The 14,597-nt window shown below is 36.1% G+C and overlaps 1 pseudogene across 1 annotated transcript in view; it reads left to right on the forward strand.

Annotated features, from left to right (window-relative positions):
• LOC306655435 (transcription initiation factor TFIID subunit 13-like) overlaps positions 1-14,597 on the forward strand; it is a 77,258-nt pseudogene that overhangs the window by 21,707 nt on the left and 40,954 nt on the right. The gene's annotated exons all lie outside the window — the stretch shown is intronic.

Below are 14,597 nucleotides of genomic sequence, written 5' to 3' on the forward strand. Positions count from 1 at the left end.
AGGAAGACCTTAGAAGATGGAAAGATCTCCCATGTTCTTGGATAGGCAGAACTAATATTGTCAAAATGGCCATACTACCAGAAGTGCTATACAGTTTATTGATTTACAGATGTTAAACCATCCTCGCATTCCAGGGATGAACCCCACTTGATCATGGTGCACGATTTTCTTAATATGTTTTTGGATATGGTTTGCCAATATTTTGTTAAGGATCTTTGCATCTATATTCATCAAGGATTTTGGCCTAAAATTTTCTTTCCTTGATGAGTCTTTTCCTGGTTTGGGTATGAGGGTGATATTAGCTTCATAGAATGAGTTTGGTAGGGTACCCTCCTTTTCTATTTCCTGGAATACTTTGAGAAGTAGGAATTAATTTTTTAATGTTTGTTCAGTGATATACTGTGCATCAATGAAGTTGAGTTAATTACAGATGTTAATGTGAATGAATCTCAAAAACATAACTCAGCAAGATAGAGAAAGTTGCAAAAGACTAAATACACTGGATATGTATGCCAAAGAATTTAGAATTTAGAATTTAGATTCCAACAGGTATTTGAACATCCATGTTCACAGTAGCATTATTCACCATAGCCAAAATGTGGAAGCAACTCAAGTGTTCATTGATGGATGATTAGATAAATAAAACACGAGATAAGCATAATGGAATATTATTCATCCTCAAAAGGAAGGAAATCCTGACACATGCTACAAAAATGAATCTTGAAGATATTATGATAAGTAAAATAAAAATAGTTTGTCACAAAATGACAAATTCTATACAATTCCACTTACATGAGATATCTAGAGTAGTCAAATTCATAGAGTCAGAAAGTAGAATTGCAAGTGCCAGGGACTAATAGAATGGGAAGTTATTGTTTAATGGGTAGTTCCTGTTTGGGAAAATGAAAAAAAAAGTTCTGGAGATCAGTAGTGGTGATAGTTGTACAATGATGTGAATATACTTAGAGCCAATGAAACACATGGTTATAATGCAGCAACTGAGGGGCCCAAGGCAGTTGCAAGCTTGAGGTCAGCTTGGGCAACTTCACTAGACCCTGTCTCAAAATAAAAAATAAAAAGCACTGGGGATGGAGCTCAGTGGTAGAGCATCCCTGGGTTAAATCCTTTGAACTTAAAAAAAAAAAAAAGATTAAAATCATAAATTTTTTGTTATGTTTATTTAGCCACAATTTAAAAGACTATATACAGAATAATTTCATTTACAGGCAATGCAAAAAACATGCATGCTATGTCACTATTGCTTAGATATACAGAGCTGGGATATAATATGCTTGGCTTGGGACTGTGGTTGTGGCTCAGTGGTAGAGCGTTTGCCTCACACCTGCGGGGCACTGGATTTGATCCTCAGCACCACATAAAAGAAATAATAAATAGAATAAAGGCAGACTGGGGATATAGCTCCATTGGTAGAGTGCTTGCTTCATAAGCACAAGGCCCTGGGTTCAATCCCCAGCACCGCAAAACATAAATAAATAAATAAAATAAAATAAAGGTATTATGTCCATCTACAACTAAAAATATTAAAAAAAAAATTAAAGGGGGCTGCAGTTGTGGCTTAGTGGTAGAGCGTTTGCCTGGCATGTGTGAGGCCCTGGGTTTGATACTCAGCACCATATAAAAAATAAATAAAATTGGACAAAAGATTCATTGACAATTAAAAAAATATATAAAAAATAAAAAAAATAAATATTCAGTGGTAGAGAGTTTGCTTAGCATGTCCAATGCCCTAGGTTCAATCCCCAGCACGAAAAAAAAGAAAAAAGAGATAATAGAATGAAAATACAGAGGATAAACAAATACAAAAACTAGGACAGTGATTACCTCACCTGTGGGGTAGAATTGAGGAAAGGGAATGTAATAGGAGAGGATTACCTAGAAAGCTTCAGAGTTATGGGTAATATTCTTTTTCTTAAATCAGGGAATGGGATGTTCATTTAGTAATACTCTTCATACCTCAAATATGCTCTATACATGCCATACATTATTTTATCTACCTATATTACACAATGTTTCATACAAACTCTATACACATACAAATGTATGACTTTGTATGAAGCACTGAATGCCTTTACATAGAAACATTAAAATTGAAAGAGAATGGAAAAATATTAAAATTGAGAAAAAATTTGAAAAACAGCTAATAAGGCATTTTCCCTACACTCTTAAACATGGCTCCAGTTTCTGCAATAAGTAGTGTTGGTTGTCTAAAGAGCATCATTTCCTTCCTCCTTCCTTAATGAAATTCCAATTTTGCTCATGACTCCACATCTCCCTTAACTACTATGTCACTCAGAAAAAGCTGACCATCTCCAGCTCTAGAAGTATGTTCCAATTAGTCATTCATGGTGATATCATCCCTCTTGCAATTTCTTGGTTAGAGATTCTGGATTAAGCTAATCAGCATATGAAATTTCTAGCCATCTAAACATCTGCATCTTCCCAAAACTGGCACAATCATACTGAAGGAAATGAGCCTTCCTCCATAATTGAACTTGTGATCCTCCTCTCTTGGTCTCCTGAGTCACTGGGATTACAGGTAGGTACCACCATTCCCAGCTTGGGGATTCATTTTCCTAGTACAGAATTTTCTTAACGGTCCACCTTAAGTACCAATCTGGTAATTTACATGGAAGGAACTTATTGGAATCTGCCTGAGGTTGTACTATGTATACTAGCCTTGGCTTTCCAGTAAACACATGAATGAATCTCTGAACAACGTAGGCCCAAATTTCATTCTTCACATTGATCTCAAAATCTTTATCCATGATGGGTACTCAGTGCAACATTGGCTCTTACCTTTGCTGGAATCGTTCCATCTCTGATATCATATTCTAATTACCTATTTCTTTTTTTTTTTTTTTAAGTTTTCCCTTGTGTCTTTTTTTTTCTTTTTTTTTATTGTAAACAAATGGGATACATGTTGTTTCTCTGTTTGTACATGCAGGAAAGGCATACCATTTGTGTAATCATAAATTTACATAGGGTAATGTTGTTTGATTCATTCTGTTATTTTTTTCCTTCCCCCACCTCTCCCACCCCTCTTTTCCCTCTATATAGTCCTTCCTTCCTCCATTCTTGCTCCCCTTCTTAACCCTAACCCTAAAACCTAACCCTAACCCTAACGCTAACCCCTCCCATCCCCCATTATATTTCATCATCTGCTTATCAGCAAGATCATTCGTCCTTTGGTTTTTTGAGATTGACTTATCTCACTTAGCATGATATTCTCCAATTTCATCCATTTGCCTGCAAATGCCATAATTTTATCATTCTTTATGGCGGAGTAATATTCCATTGTATATATATACCACAGTTTCTTTATCCATTCATCAATTGAAGGACATCTAGGTTGGTTCCACAGTCTGGCTATTTTAAATTGAGCAGCAATGAACATTGATGTGGCTGTATCTCTGTAGTATGCTGATTTTAAGTCCTTTGGGTATAGGCTGAGGAATGGGATAGCTGGGTCAAATGGTGGTTCCATTCCAAGCTTTCTGAAGAATCTCCATACTGCTTCCCAGAGTGGCTGCGCTAATTTGTAACCCCACCAGCAATGTATGAGTGTACCTTTTCCCCCACATCCTCGCCAACACCTATTGTTGCTTGTGTTCTTGATAATCGACATTCTAACTGGGGTGAGATGGAATCGTAGGGTAGTTTTGATTTGCATTTCTCTTATTACTAGAGATGTTAAACATTTTTTCATATGTTTGTTGATTGCTTGTAGATCTTCTGTGAAGTGTCTGTTCATTTCCTTAACCCATTTGTTGATTGGATTATTTGTATTCTTGGTGTAGAGTTTTTTGAGTTCTTTATATATTCTGGCTAATTACCTATTTCTTGATCTTATATTTTCATAAATCTCTTAAATCCTCCTAATGTGTCTGTTAGTTAAATTTCTTGATTTTCCAGTCCCTTGATTGATCCCTTTTTGCCCAGTTTAACACTCTTCTCCTGACTACATTTCTTTTCCTATCAATTCCTCAACCTATGTCAACTCAATCTCTTTTGCAAGCATCTTCAATTCCTTATTCTACTGTTGTAATTGCCCCGTAATTCCAACTGCAGCTCATTCCATCCATTTACCTCATTTTGCTGAATGACCCTGGAGAAACCACACAGCACACAGTTGGTGACACTAGCAACTCAGGTGCCACAGTATTGTCTGGGTTTTCATTACTTTGCCATCATTTATGTCATTGACTTAAATGACACGTGGGTTTTTTTTGTTGTTGTTGTTGTTTGTTTTATGGTACTGGGGATTGAACCCAGGGCACTCTACCACTGAGTTACACCTCCAGTCCTTTATTTATTTATTTTAAAAATTATTTCATTTATTCATTTATTTTTATGTGATGCTAAGAATCAAACCCGGTGCTTTGCACATGCCAGGTAAGCATCCTGCCACTGAGCTATAGCCCCTGCCCTTTATTTTATTTTTGAGATAGACTCTCAAAAAATAAGTTGCTGAGGCTGACCTCCTGCCTCAGCCTTCCAAGTTACTGGAAATACAGGCATTCACCATCACATCCAGCTTCATTGATGTGTTTTTAAGAATTCATGTTCACTGATTTGCATTTGCAAAATGGGCCTTGATTTGGGATTTGACTGCTTCTTCAATATTAAATTCAGGTAAATTTTTTTAAATGGAGGACAAAAATATGACATAGGTAACATACTCACATGTGCATCATATCATATGATGTACTCCATCACAGTTTGTCCTATGATAAATAATACCTATAATAATACCGAGTTCAATCTTTTGGTTACGATGGTGTCTGCCAGATTCTCTATTTTAAAGATTTGTACTAAACTGTGGAGTGGTATTTGAGGCCTTCCAAATATCTTTTCCCCCAGTTTTCACCATTAGGTCTAGCATCCATGTATGATTCTTGCCTGGATCAGTTATCACAGTGGTGATTATAAAATAATGATTTTATTTATTTATATGTTTGTTTTTTATTTTATTTTATTTGAAAAACATGGACTGCTTCACAAATTTGTGTGTCATCCTTGCGCAGGGGCCTTGCTCATCTTCCTTGTGTTTTTCCAGTATTAGTATATGTGCGGTTGAAGCGAGCACCGTTTGAGATGGGGTCTTGCTGTTTTGTCCAGGCTGGCCTCACACATGAGATCCTCCTACCTCAGCCTCCCAAGTCGCTGGGACCACAGGCACACATCGCCATGCCTGGCTTAAGACAATGATTTTATATGACTTTTATTCCATCTACATTTATTAGTTGTCATTTTTCTGTATAAGGGAAGCTCTTCGATCTCCCTCATTTTGCTTTTTATTTTTAGTGTCTTTTGGCTCATGGATTCTTTTTAAAAAATTTTTTTAGTTGTAAATGGACATGATATCTTAATTCTATTTGTTTTTATGTGGTGCTGAGGATGGAACCCAGTGCTTCACACACACTAAGCAAGCACTCTACCACTGAGCCATAGCCCCAACATTCATGGATTCTTTTTTTTTTTTTTTTTAATTTTTTTGAAGTCGTAGATGGACACAATGATTTTATTTCAATGTGGTGCTCAGGATCAAACCCAGTGTCTCACACATGCTAGGCAAGTGCTCTACAACTGAGCCACAGCCCCAGTGAAATTCCTCATGGATTCTTTGTTTCATTTTACTCCAATTAGTATGGTTATTATCAAGAACACAAACAATAATAGATGTTGGTGTGGATGTGGGGAAAAACGCACACTTTTACACTGATGGTGGAGTTGAAAATTAGTGCAGCCACTCTGGAAAGCAGTATGGAGAGTCCTCAGAAAACTTGGAATGGACCCATCTTTTGACCCAGTTATCCCACTCCTCAGTTTATACCCAAAGGACTTAAAATTAGCATATTACAGTAATGCAGCCACATCAATGTTTATAGCAGCTCAATTCACAATAGCTAGATTGTGGAACCAACCTAGATGCCCTTTCAACAGATGAATGGATAAAGAAACTGTGGTATATATATATATATATATATATAAAACGGAATATTATTCAGCCATGAAGAAGAATAACATTATGGCATTTGCAGATAAATGGATGGAACTGGAGAATATCATGCTAAGTGAAATAAGCCAATCCCAAAAAACCAAAGGCCAAATGTTTTCCCTGATAAGTGGATGATGATGCATAATGGGGGTGGGGAGGCAGGGGGGTGAGAGAAGAATGGAGGAACTTCAGATTATGTAGAGGGAAATGAGAGGGAGGAGCGGGCAGGGGTATGAAAGATGGTGGAATGAAACAGACATCATTATCCTATGTACATGTATGATTACCCGAATGGTTTGAATCTATATCATGCACAACCATAGAAATAGAAAGTTGTACCCCATTTGTGTACAATGAATCAAAATGCAGTCTGTAAAAATTAAAAAAAAATAAAAATTAAAAAATCAATGAGTTAAAATCCATTGATGTCATTATTAATTTTGATATTTAAATTATGTCAAATGTGGTCAGCATGAGCTGTTCATGTTTGTTTCTGTTTCTTTTGACATGTCTCCATCAATTTTGAGGACTTCCTTGCATTTTTATGTAATATTAAAATTTCCTGGGTTGGGGTTGTGGCTGAGTGGTAGAGTGCTTGCCTAGCATGAGTGAGGCACTGGGTTCCATCCCTGGGACCACCTAAAAATAAACAAATAAAATAAACGTATGGTGTTCATCTACAACTTGAAAAAATATTTTTTAAATTTCCTTATTATTTATGGATATATATTTGTAAAAATAAAGATAATGTATAGAAAATTTGAAAGTCCCACCATCCACACTTAAATTTCTATAGAAAAAAAAATGCAACTTAAAATGCTTTGGTAAAATACTTTTAAAATCTTCTGGATCATATTCATGAGCAGGAAAGAAAGTGTGGAACTCTCAGGTGGACTATGTGAAGCTAGACTCAGTATTTGTTGTGAAGATTTTTGTCTAACCATTGAGATGGTCATCATGTTTCTCAGCAAAGAAGGAGGGGTTGCAAATAGGCTAGGTCACGGTTATAAATTCTCTATTGTTGAAAGGAGACCATCAATAAAGTTTGGATTACAAAGAACTATACCTACCACGTTTCAGTGAATTAAAAACCTCTCCTCCTCCAAGACTGTGAAGAAAAGCACCTGTTTTGACCTTTGACATGAAGTAAAGGGCAGAATCTTCTGTGATAATTTATAACAAGCTAGTCCTGATGTTGTTTGTAAGCCCAATTCTAGATTGACTGAAGACCCTCAAGCCCAGAATTTAATTTACAGTTATTGCTAGTAACCCAAGAAGATTGACAAAGGCAATCTCAAAACCTTTGGGAAGAACTTCATCCTAGATCTCAAACCATGTCACTTAAAAACTGTTCTAAGGAAAATAACTCACTAAATAGACAGCAAATAATAAAAGATAAGTGAGTCCAAAAAAATAAAAACCAATAAAGAGTAAGTCTCTCAAAAAGCTACAGATACTGGAAATACTGGAATTATCACATGCCAAATATAAAATGTTTTATTTCAACAATTAAAAGACTTGAAAATATGAGTAAAGAACAAACATCTGAAAAAGAACAAAACAGAACTAGTAATAAAAAAATAATTGATATTAAAGATGGAATGGGTAAATTTAATAGTTTAGTAGCTATTAGACAAAGCTGAAGAGAGAATCAGTGATACAGAAAGCTAGGATTGAAGAAGTATCCAGAATGCAGGCCAAAGAAAGAAATGGAGAATATGTAAAAGATTTAAAAATACTTGGAAGATTGAGTGACAAGATTTAATGTTGGAGTTCCAGAATGATAAGAGACAGACAATTATGCAATATTTGAAGGGACAATAGCTGAGAACTTTTCAGGACAGCAAAATTCAGGGATTAAAGAAGCCCAGTGATGAACTTCCCAAACAGATGTGAGAAGAAATCCACACATAAATTTCTTCAGAGTGAAATTTCAAAACTCTAAAGAGAAAACCTTAACAGTAGCTCTAATCCCAGCAACTGGGGAAGCTGAGGCAGGAGGATTGCAATTCAAAGCCAGCCTCAGCAATTTAGTGAGACCACCAGTAACTTAGCAAGACCCTGTCTCAAAATAAAAGGACTGTGGATGTGGCTCAATGGTTAAGCACCCCTAGGGTCAAACCCCATACCAAAAAAAAAAAAAAAAAAAAGTCTTGAATAGAAAAAAGAGACTAAGTTCAAAGGAGCAACAACAGCTAGGCAGATGATTGACTTCTCAATAGGAAAACAAAAAGCCAGTGGAATGGTATCTTCATTGTGTTTGAAATAACTTTCCAGTTAGAATATTATGCATCGTTAAATACTTTTGAAGACTGAGAGCAAAATCAAGAGTGGAAGAACAAGCTAGCAAAGGCTGTATGAAGCCTCTTTTTTAAGGACATTCATCCATTTATAAAAAAGGAGACCTTAAAGCTTAATCACCTCTTAAAGTTCCTACTTCTTAAACTATTTTGTGGCACCTGAATTCTGGGGAAGAAACATTCAAATCATAGAAGATGGTATATTTAATGTTATGATTTTCCAAATAAATATATGCAATAAGAAGATTCTCTCTAGATGTCTTCTATATCTTGATCTTGGACTTCTCAGACTCCAGAACTGTTGAGAAAATAAATTTAAAAAAATATTTTTTAGTTGTAAGAGGACACAATACCTTTATTTTATTTATTTATTTTTACGTGGTGCTGAGGATCGAAACTAGTACCTCGCTCGTGCTAGACAAGTGTTCTTCCACTGAGCTACAACCTCAGCCCCAAGAAAATACATTTTTGTTCTTCATAAATTTCCTAGTCTCAGGTGTTCTTTTATAGTAGCACAAACTAAGATAACATCTTAACCAGCTTTGTGTTAAATCTTTACATTGTTGTGCAACAGATAAATGGAACTTTTCCATGTACCGAAACTCTACATCCACTAATTCTCACTCCTCCTTGACTCCTGGCAAATATTTCTTCAAGATCCTGCCTCAAATTCTTTTGGAAATATACCCAGAAGTGAGATTGACAGATTATACTGTAAATCTACTTTTAAATTTTTGAGGAACCTCCATGTTTCTTATGTTGGTTGTACTATTTTACATTCCTACTGACAATGCACAAGTGTTCTTATTTCTCTACATCCTAACACTTGATATTTTCCGTTCTTTTAATAATGGCTATCATAATGAGTGTGAGATTTGTATCTCATTGAGGTTTTGCATTTCTCTTCTCGGGGAGTTGCTGAGCATCTTGTCATATGCTTGCTGGCCATTTGTAAATCTCCAGAGAATTGTCTATCCAGATCTTTTACACATTAAAAATATAGGGTTACTTTTTTATATTTTAGTTGAAGTTTCTTATAAATTCTGAAAATTAACCCCCCAGCAGATATAAATCAGAAATATTTCCTCCAATTCCAGAAGTTGTCTTTTCTTCTAGCCTCATTGTTTCCTTTGATGGCAGTTTTTAAACCTAATGGAGATTCTTTTGCCTGTTTTTGCTTTTGTTGCTTATGCTTTTTATGTCATATCCAAGAAATCATTACCAAATCTAATGTCCCAAAATTTCCCCACTGTTTTTTTTTTCTTCTAGTTTTATGCTTTTAGGTCTTACATTTAGGTCTTTAATCCATTATGAGTTCATTTTTGTAAATGGTAAAATGTAAAAGTCAATTTCACTGTTCTACCTGTGGATATTCAGTTTTCCCAACACCATTTGAAAAGACTATCTTTTACCAGTTATGTTGTCTTATTACCCTCACAAAAATAATTTGGCCAGTCAGGCGTGTTGGCATATGCCTGTAATCCCAGCAATTTGGGAGACTGCGATAGGGGGATGGGAAGTTCAAGGCCAGCCTCAGCAGCTCAGCAAGGCCCTAAGAATTCGTGAGACCCTGTCTCAAAATAAAAAATAAAAAGGGCTGGGGATGTACCTCAGTGGTAAAGTGCCCCTGGGTTAGATCACCAGTACAAAAACCAAACCAAAGCAAAAGCCATTTGGCTATACATACAAGGCTTTACTTCCGGGCTCTCTTATTCTGTCTTGTTGCATATTTGTCTTCATGCCAGTACCACAGTCTTTTTTTTTTTTTTTTTGGGTGGGGGGGATTGAACCCAGGGCCTCATGCTTACAAGGCAAGCACTCTACCGACTGACCTATCTCCCCAGCCCCAGTACCACAGTCTTGTTCACTGTTCCTTTATAGTATGTTTTACAATCAGGAAGCGTGAGACTGCCAACTTTATTCTTTTTCAAAACCATTTTAGTTATATTGGGTCCTCTGAGATTCCATATTAATTTTTGGATAGCTTTTTCTATTTCTGCAAAAAAAATGCCATTGGGATTTTTACAGAGATTACATTAAATCTGTAGGTTGCTCTCGATAGTATGGACATTTTAATGATACTGAATCTCCCAATCCATGAGTATGAGATGTCTTTCCATTCTTTGTATCTACTTTGATTTCTTTTTTAAAATATATTTTTAGATGTAAATGGACACAATGTCTTTATTTTAATTATTTATTTTTATGTGGTGCAGATCAAATCCAGTGCCTCACACATACTGGGCAAGTGCTGTACCACTGAGTTATAGCCCCAGCCCTTCTTTGATTTCTTCTAGCAATGTTCTCTATGATTTTCAATGTACAGTACTCTTCCCTTATCGGCAGTTTAGCTTTCTATGGTTTCAGTTACCTGTGGTCAACTGCACTCTGAAAAATATTAAATGGAAAATTCCAGAAATAAACAATTCATAAGTTTTAAATTGCATGCCATTCTGTGTAGCATGATGAAATCTTGTACTGTCTTGATGTCCACTACACGGATCATCCCTTCAGTGTATCTAAACTGTATTTACTACCCACCCATTGGTCACTTACTGGTGACGTTTATCAGGTTGATAACTGGTTATTACAGAGTTTATATTCAAATGGCCTTTACAGAGTAGCCTAATGCTCTTTGGTAAGCCTAAGAGCATTAGGCTACATAATTAGGTCTTGGCATTCACCTCACTTCATCTCAGCATGCAGGCACGGTATCATCTCATATTATCACAAGAAGATGAGTGCAGTACAAAATATTTGAGACAGGGAGAAAGAGCACCTCAGCACATTTATATAACTTTTATTACAATGTACTGTATAATTATCATTGTTAATCTCTTACTGTGCCTAATCTACAAAACTTTATTTTAGGTATGTCTATATAGGAAAAAACAGTATATACAATATAAGATTTGGTACTACTTTGTTTTTAAGCATCTGCTAGGGCCGTGGAATGTATCCCTCATGGATAAGGGGGGATGGTTACACAAATCTTTCACCTCCTTGGTTAAATTTAATCCTGAGTGTTTTATCCTTCTTGATACTGTAGGATATGGGACCGTTGTCTTACTTTTTCAGATTGGTCATTGTTACTGTACAGAGATGCAACTGATTATGGAATGCTGATTTTGTATCCTGAAACTTTGCTGAAATTGTTTATTAGTTGTCTTAATCTGTTTTCTGTTGCTATAATTGAATACCACACACCAGGTAACTTATAAAGAAGATAATTTATTTCTTATTGTTCTGGAACCTGAGAAGGATGAGGGATCACATATGGTGATGGTTTTCTTGCTGTTGGGGGCTCTAAAGAGTCCCAAGGTAGCACAGAGCATCATAAGGCCAAACTGGCCTTATCAGACTCACTCTCAAAATAACACATTAACCCATCAATTCATGAATAGATTAACCCATTCATGAGGGTAGTGCCTTCATCAACTAATCATCTCTTAAAGGTCTTACTTCTTAATATCAGTGGAGATTGAATTTCAACATGAGTTTTGGTGGGGACATGCAAATCATAGAAAGGCAACTGCTGTTTTTTGTGGGTACTTTACACATAAGATCATATGGCTTGTGAACATATAATTTTAACTTTCTTGGATACCTTTTCTTTTTTTTTTTGTTTAATTGGTTTTGGACTTTTCACACAGGTTTTATTAGTTGGTATAGGCTAAATTATACTACAGTAATAAAGACCAACATAGCTGGGTGCAGTGGCACACACCTGTAATCTCAGTGGCTCGGGAGTCTGAGAAAGGAGGAGCTCAAGTTCAAAGCCAGCCTCAGCAATTTAGTGAGGCCCTAAGCAACTTGGCAAGACCCTGTCTCTAAATGAAATATAAAAAAGGGCTGGGGATGTGGCTCAGTGGTTAAGCGTCCTTGGGTTCAGTTCCTGTACCAAAATTTAAAAAAATAAATAAATAAAAAATAAAGACAAACACCCCCCAGCCCAAATCTCAGTGGTTTAAAATAACAAATGCTTATTTATTATTCATCCTAATATTCCCATCCTGGACCAGCTGGAGTGTTCTGCAGGACCTAGGCCAAGCAAGGTTCCATCTCCACATTTTCATGATTGCCAACACAGGGCAAAGGGAGCACACTAATCACACACTTATAAAACTTCTGCCTAGAAAAGACATGCCATCTTAATCAAGGCAAGTCACATTGCCACACCTAGGAGCCTTCCCAACCTGGGTCCACAAAACAGTCACAAATATTTGGTGAGCAGCACAAGTGACTGCTACACTCTTCTGGATACCAAATGTTGAACTCACTCTCCTGTCCACAGGTAAAGTATACGCAACCTCTTCTGCTACAGGACAATCTCAAAGTCCTGCCCAGTCAAGGCATCACAGTCAAAGGTGATGCACAGCAGTCTCTACAGCAAGGGGTAAATGTAGCAGCCTCTATATCAGGTGTGGCTTTTCTTGATCTAGAGACCTGCACACCAAAAGGACAAATGATCAGCCTTCACATGCCAAATATACAATAATAGGATAGAAACAAGAGGAGCAAACTCCCATCCAGAAAAGGAGAGAGAAAAAGGTCATAACAAGGGTACCTTGCTTGGGAGATAAGAAACACAGAAAAGCAAGAAATAAAAGGATGGGGAAAAGCACTTTAGGTAAATGCAATACAGAAAAAGAAAAATGAGAGGAAGAGGAAGAGGGAAGGTCCTATTCTCATACAAAAAGCAATAAATGAGGCAAAAGAGATACATAATAATCCTAAAGGATACAATCTGCAACACATCTATTAGTTTTGAATATCCATGCACAAAACACAGCAACTTTGTGTGTATGTGTGTGTGTGTGTTACTAGAATAGAACATATTGGGGGGGGGGGGCGCTTAACTGCTGAGTCACATCCCCAGCCCTTTTTTTATATTCTCTTTTGAGATAGGGTCTCACTAAATTGCTTAGTGACTCACTAAGTTTCTGAGCTGGCTTTGAATTTACCATCCTCCTGCCTCAGCCTCCTGAATTGCTGGGATTACAGGATCACAGCAGTAACTTTTATGAAATGGAAACTCTAAGAAGTACAAGGAGAAACATAAAATATTAGGAAATCCTCATGTATTTTTCTCAGTTTGAGACAGATCAAAGAGTCAAAAATGAAAAGGATACAGAAAACCTAAGCAATCGGGGTAGATTTTATGGATATTAAACCATTTACCTTGATATTAGAGAATACACCTCTTTTTCAAGTGTACATGAACTTACATAAAATTGCCCACAAGCAAAACCTCAATATTGTTCATATTGCACAAACAGCATATTTTCTATTTTTTTGCATGTCTTTTCTGTTTTTTCTTCCTGAGGCATACATTCCATACAACATGATATGCATTCTGTATACACTTCTATGTGTTTTGACAAATCAATATATCCAAGTACCATCATAACAGAGACCATTTTTAGGACTCCCCAAAATTCCCTTGTGCCTGTACCTGGCCATCCCTCACTCTGACCTTAGGCAATCAATAATTTACTTTCTAAAATTAAAGACTTTTCTTCTGTATCTGGTTTCTTTTGTTCAACTTAATGATTTTGAGACTAATCTATGTTGTATCAGTAGTTGATTCCTTTCATTGTTGAATAGTATTCCACCGTCTGAACATGCCACAATTTGTTTCCTCATTTACCTGTTGATGGGTGCTTAGTTTGTGTTCAGTTTTTGCTACTATGAATATATGAACATAGATGTATAAATCTTTGTGTAGACATATTTCCATCTCTTTTGGGATAAATACCTTTGTCAGCATGACTTGAGTATCCATTTCCCTACATCCTTGTTGTATTATGTTAGAAAATATTTTATTAGTCACTTGTTATTTGAGGGAGGGGAGTGTCTTGTACAGAAACCTGTAATTTAATATATTTAAACTTATGGTGTTTTGTTCTTTATTGAAGAATTCTACCTGAAAGTGATGAACACATTTTTCTTTAATACTTCATAGTTTTAAAAAAATTAGGTCTCTGATCAACTTTAAATATATTCTTATGAATCATGTGAAATAGGAATTTAGGTTTTTTTTCCCCCAAATAGTCACATTGCCATTGCAATAGTGTAATCACTAGTATTTATTGAACAACACTTCCTTGGGCCAGGTATTACTCAATTTAATCTTACCTTATCAGGCTTGTTTTGAGGATTAAAGGAAACATTTTAAAAAAGAAACAAGGAAAGTGTCAAATAGTAAGGTGGTTTACCCAACTCATACAGACAATAACTGGTGGAATCAGGATTCTAACCCCAACAGAATGACTTCA

The sequence above is a fragment of the Sciurus vulgaris genome, assembly GCF_902686455.1.
Source record: "Sciurus vulgaris genome assembly, chromosome: 2".
Lineage (NCBI taxonomy): Eukaryota > Metazoa > Chordata > Mammalia > Rodentia > Sciuridae > Sciurus > Sciurus vulgaris.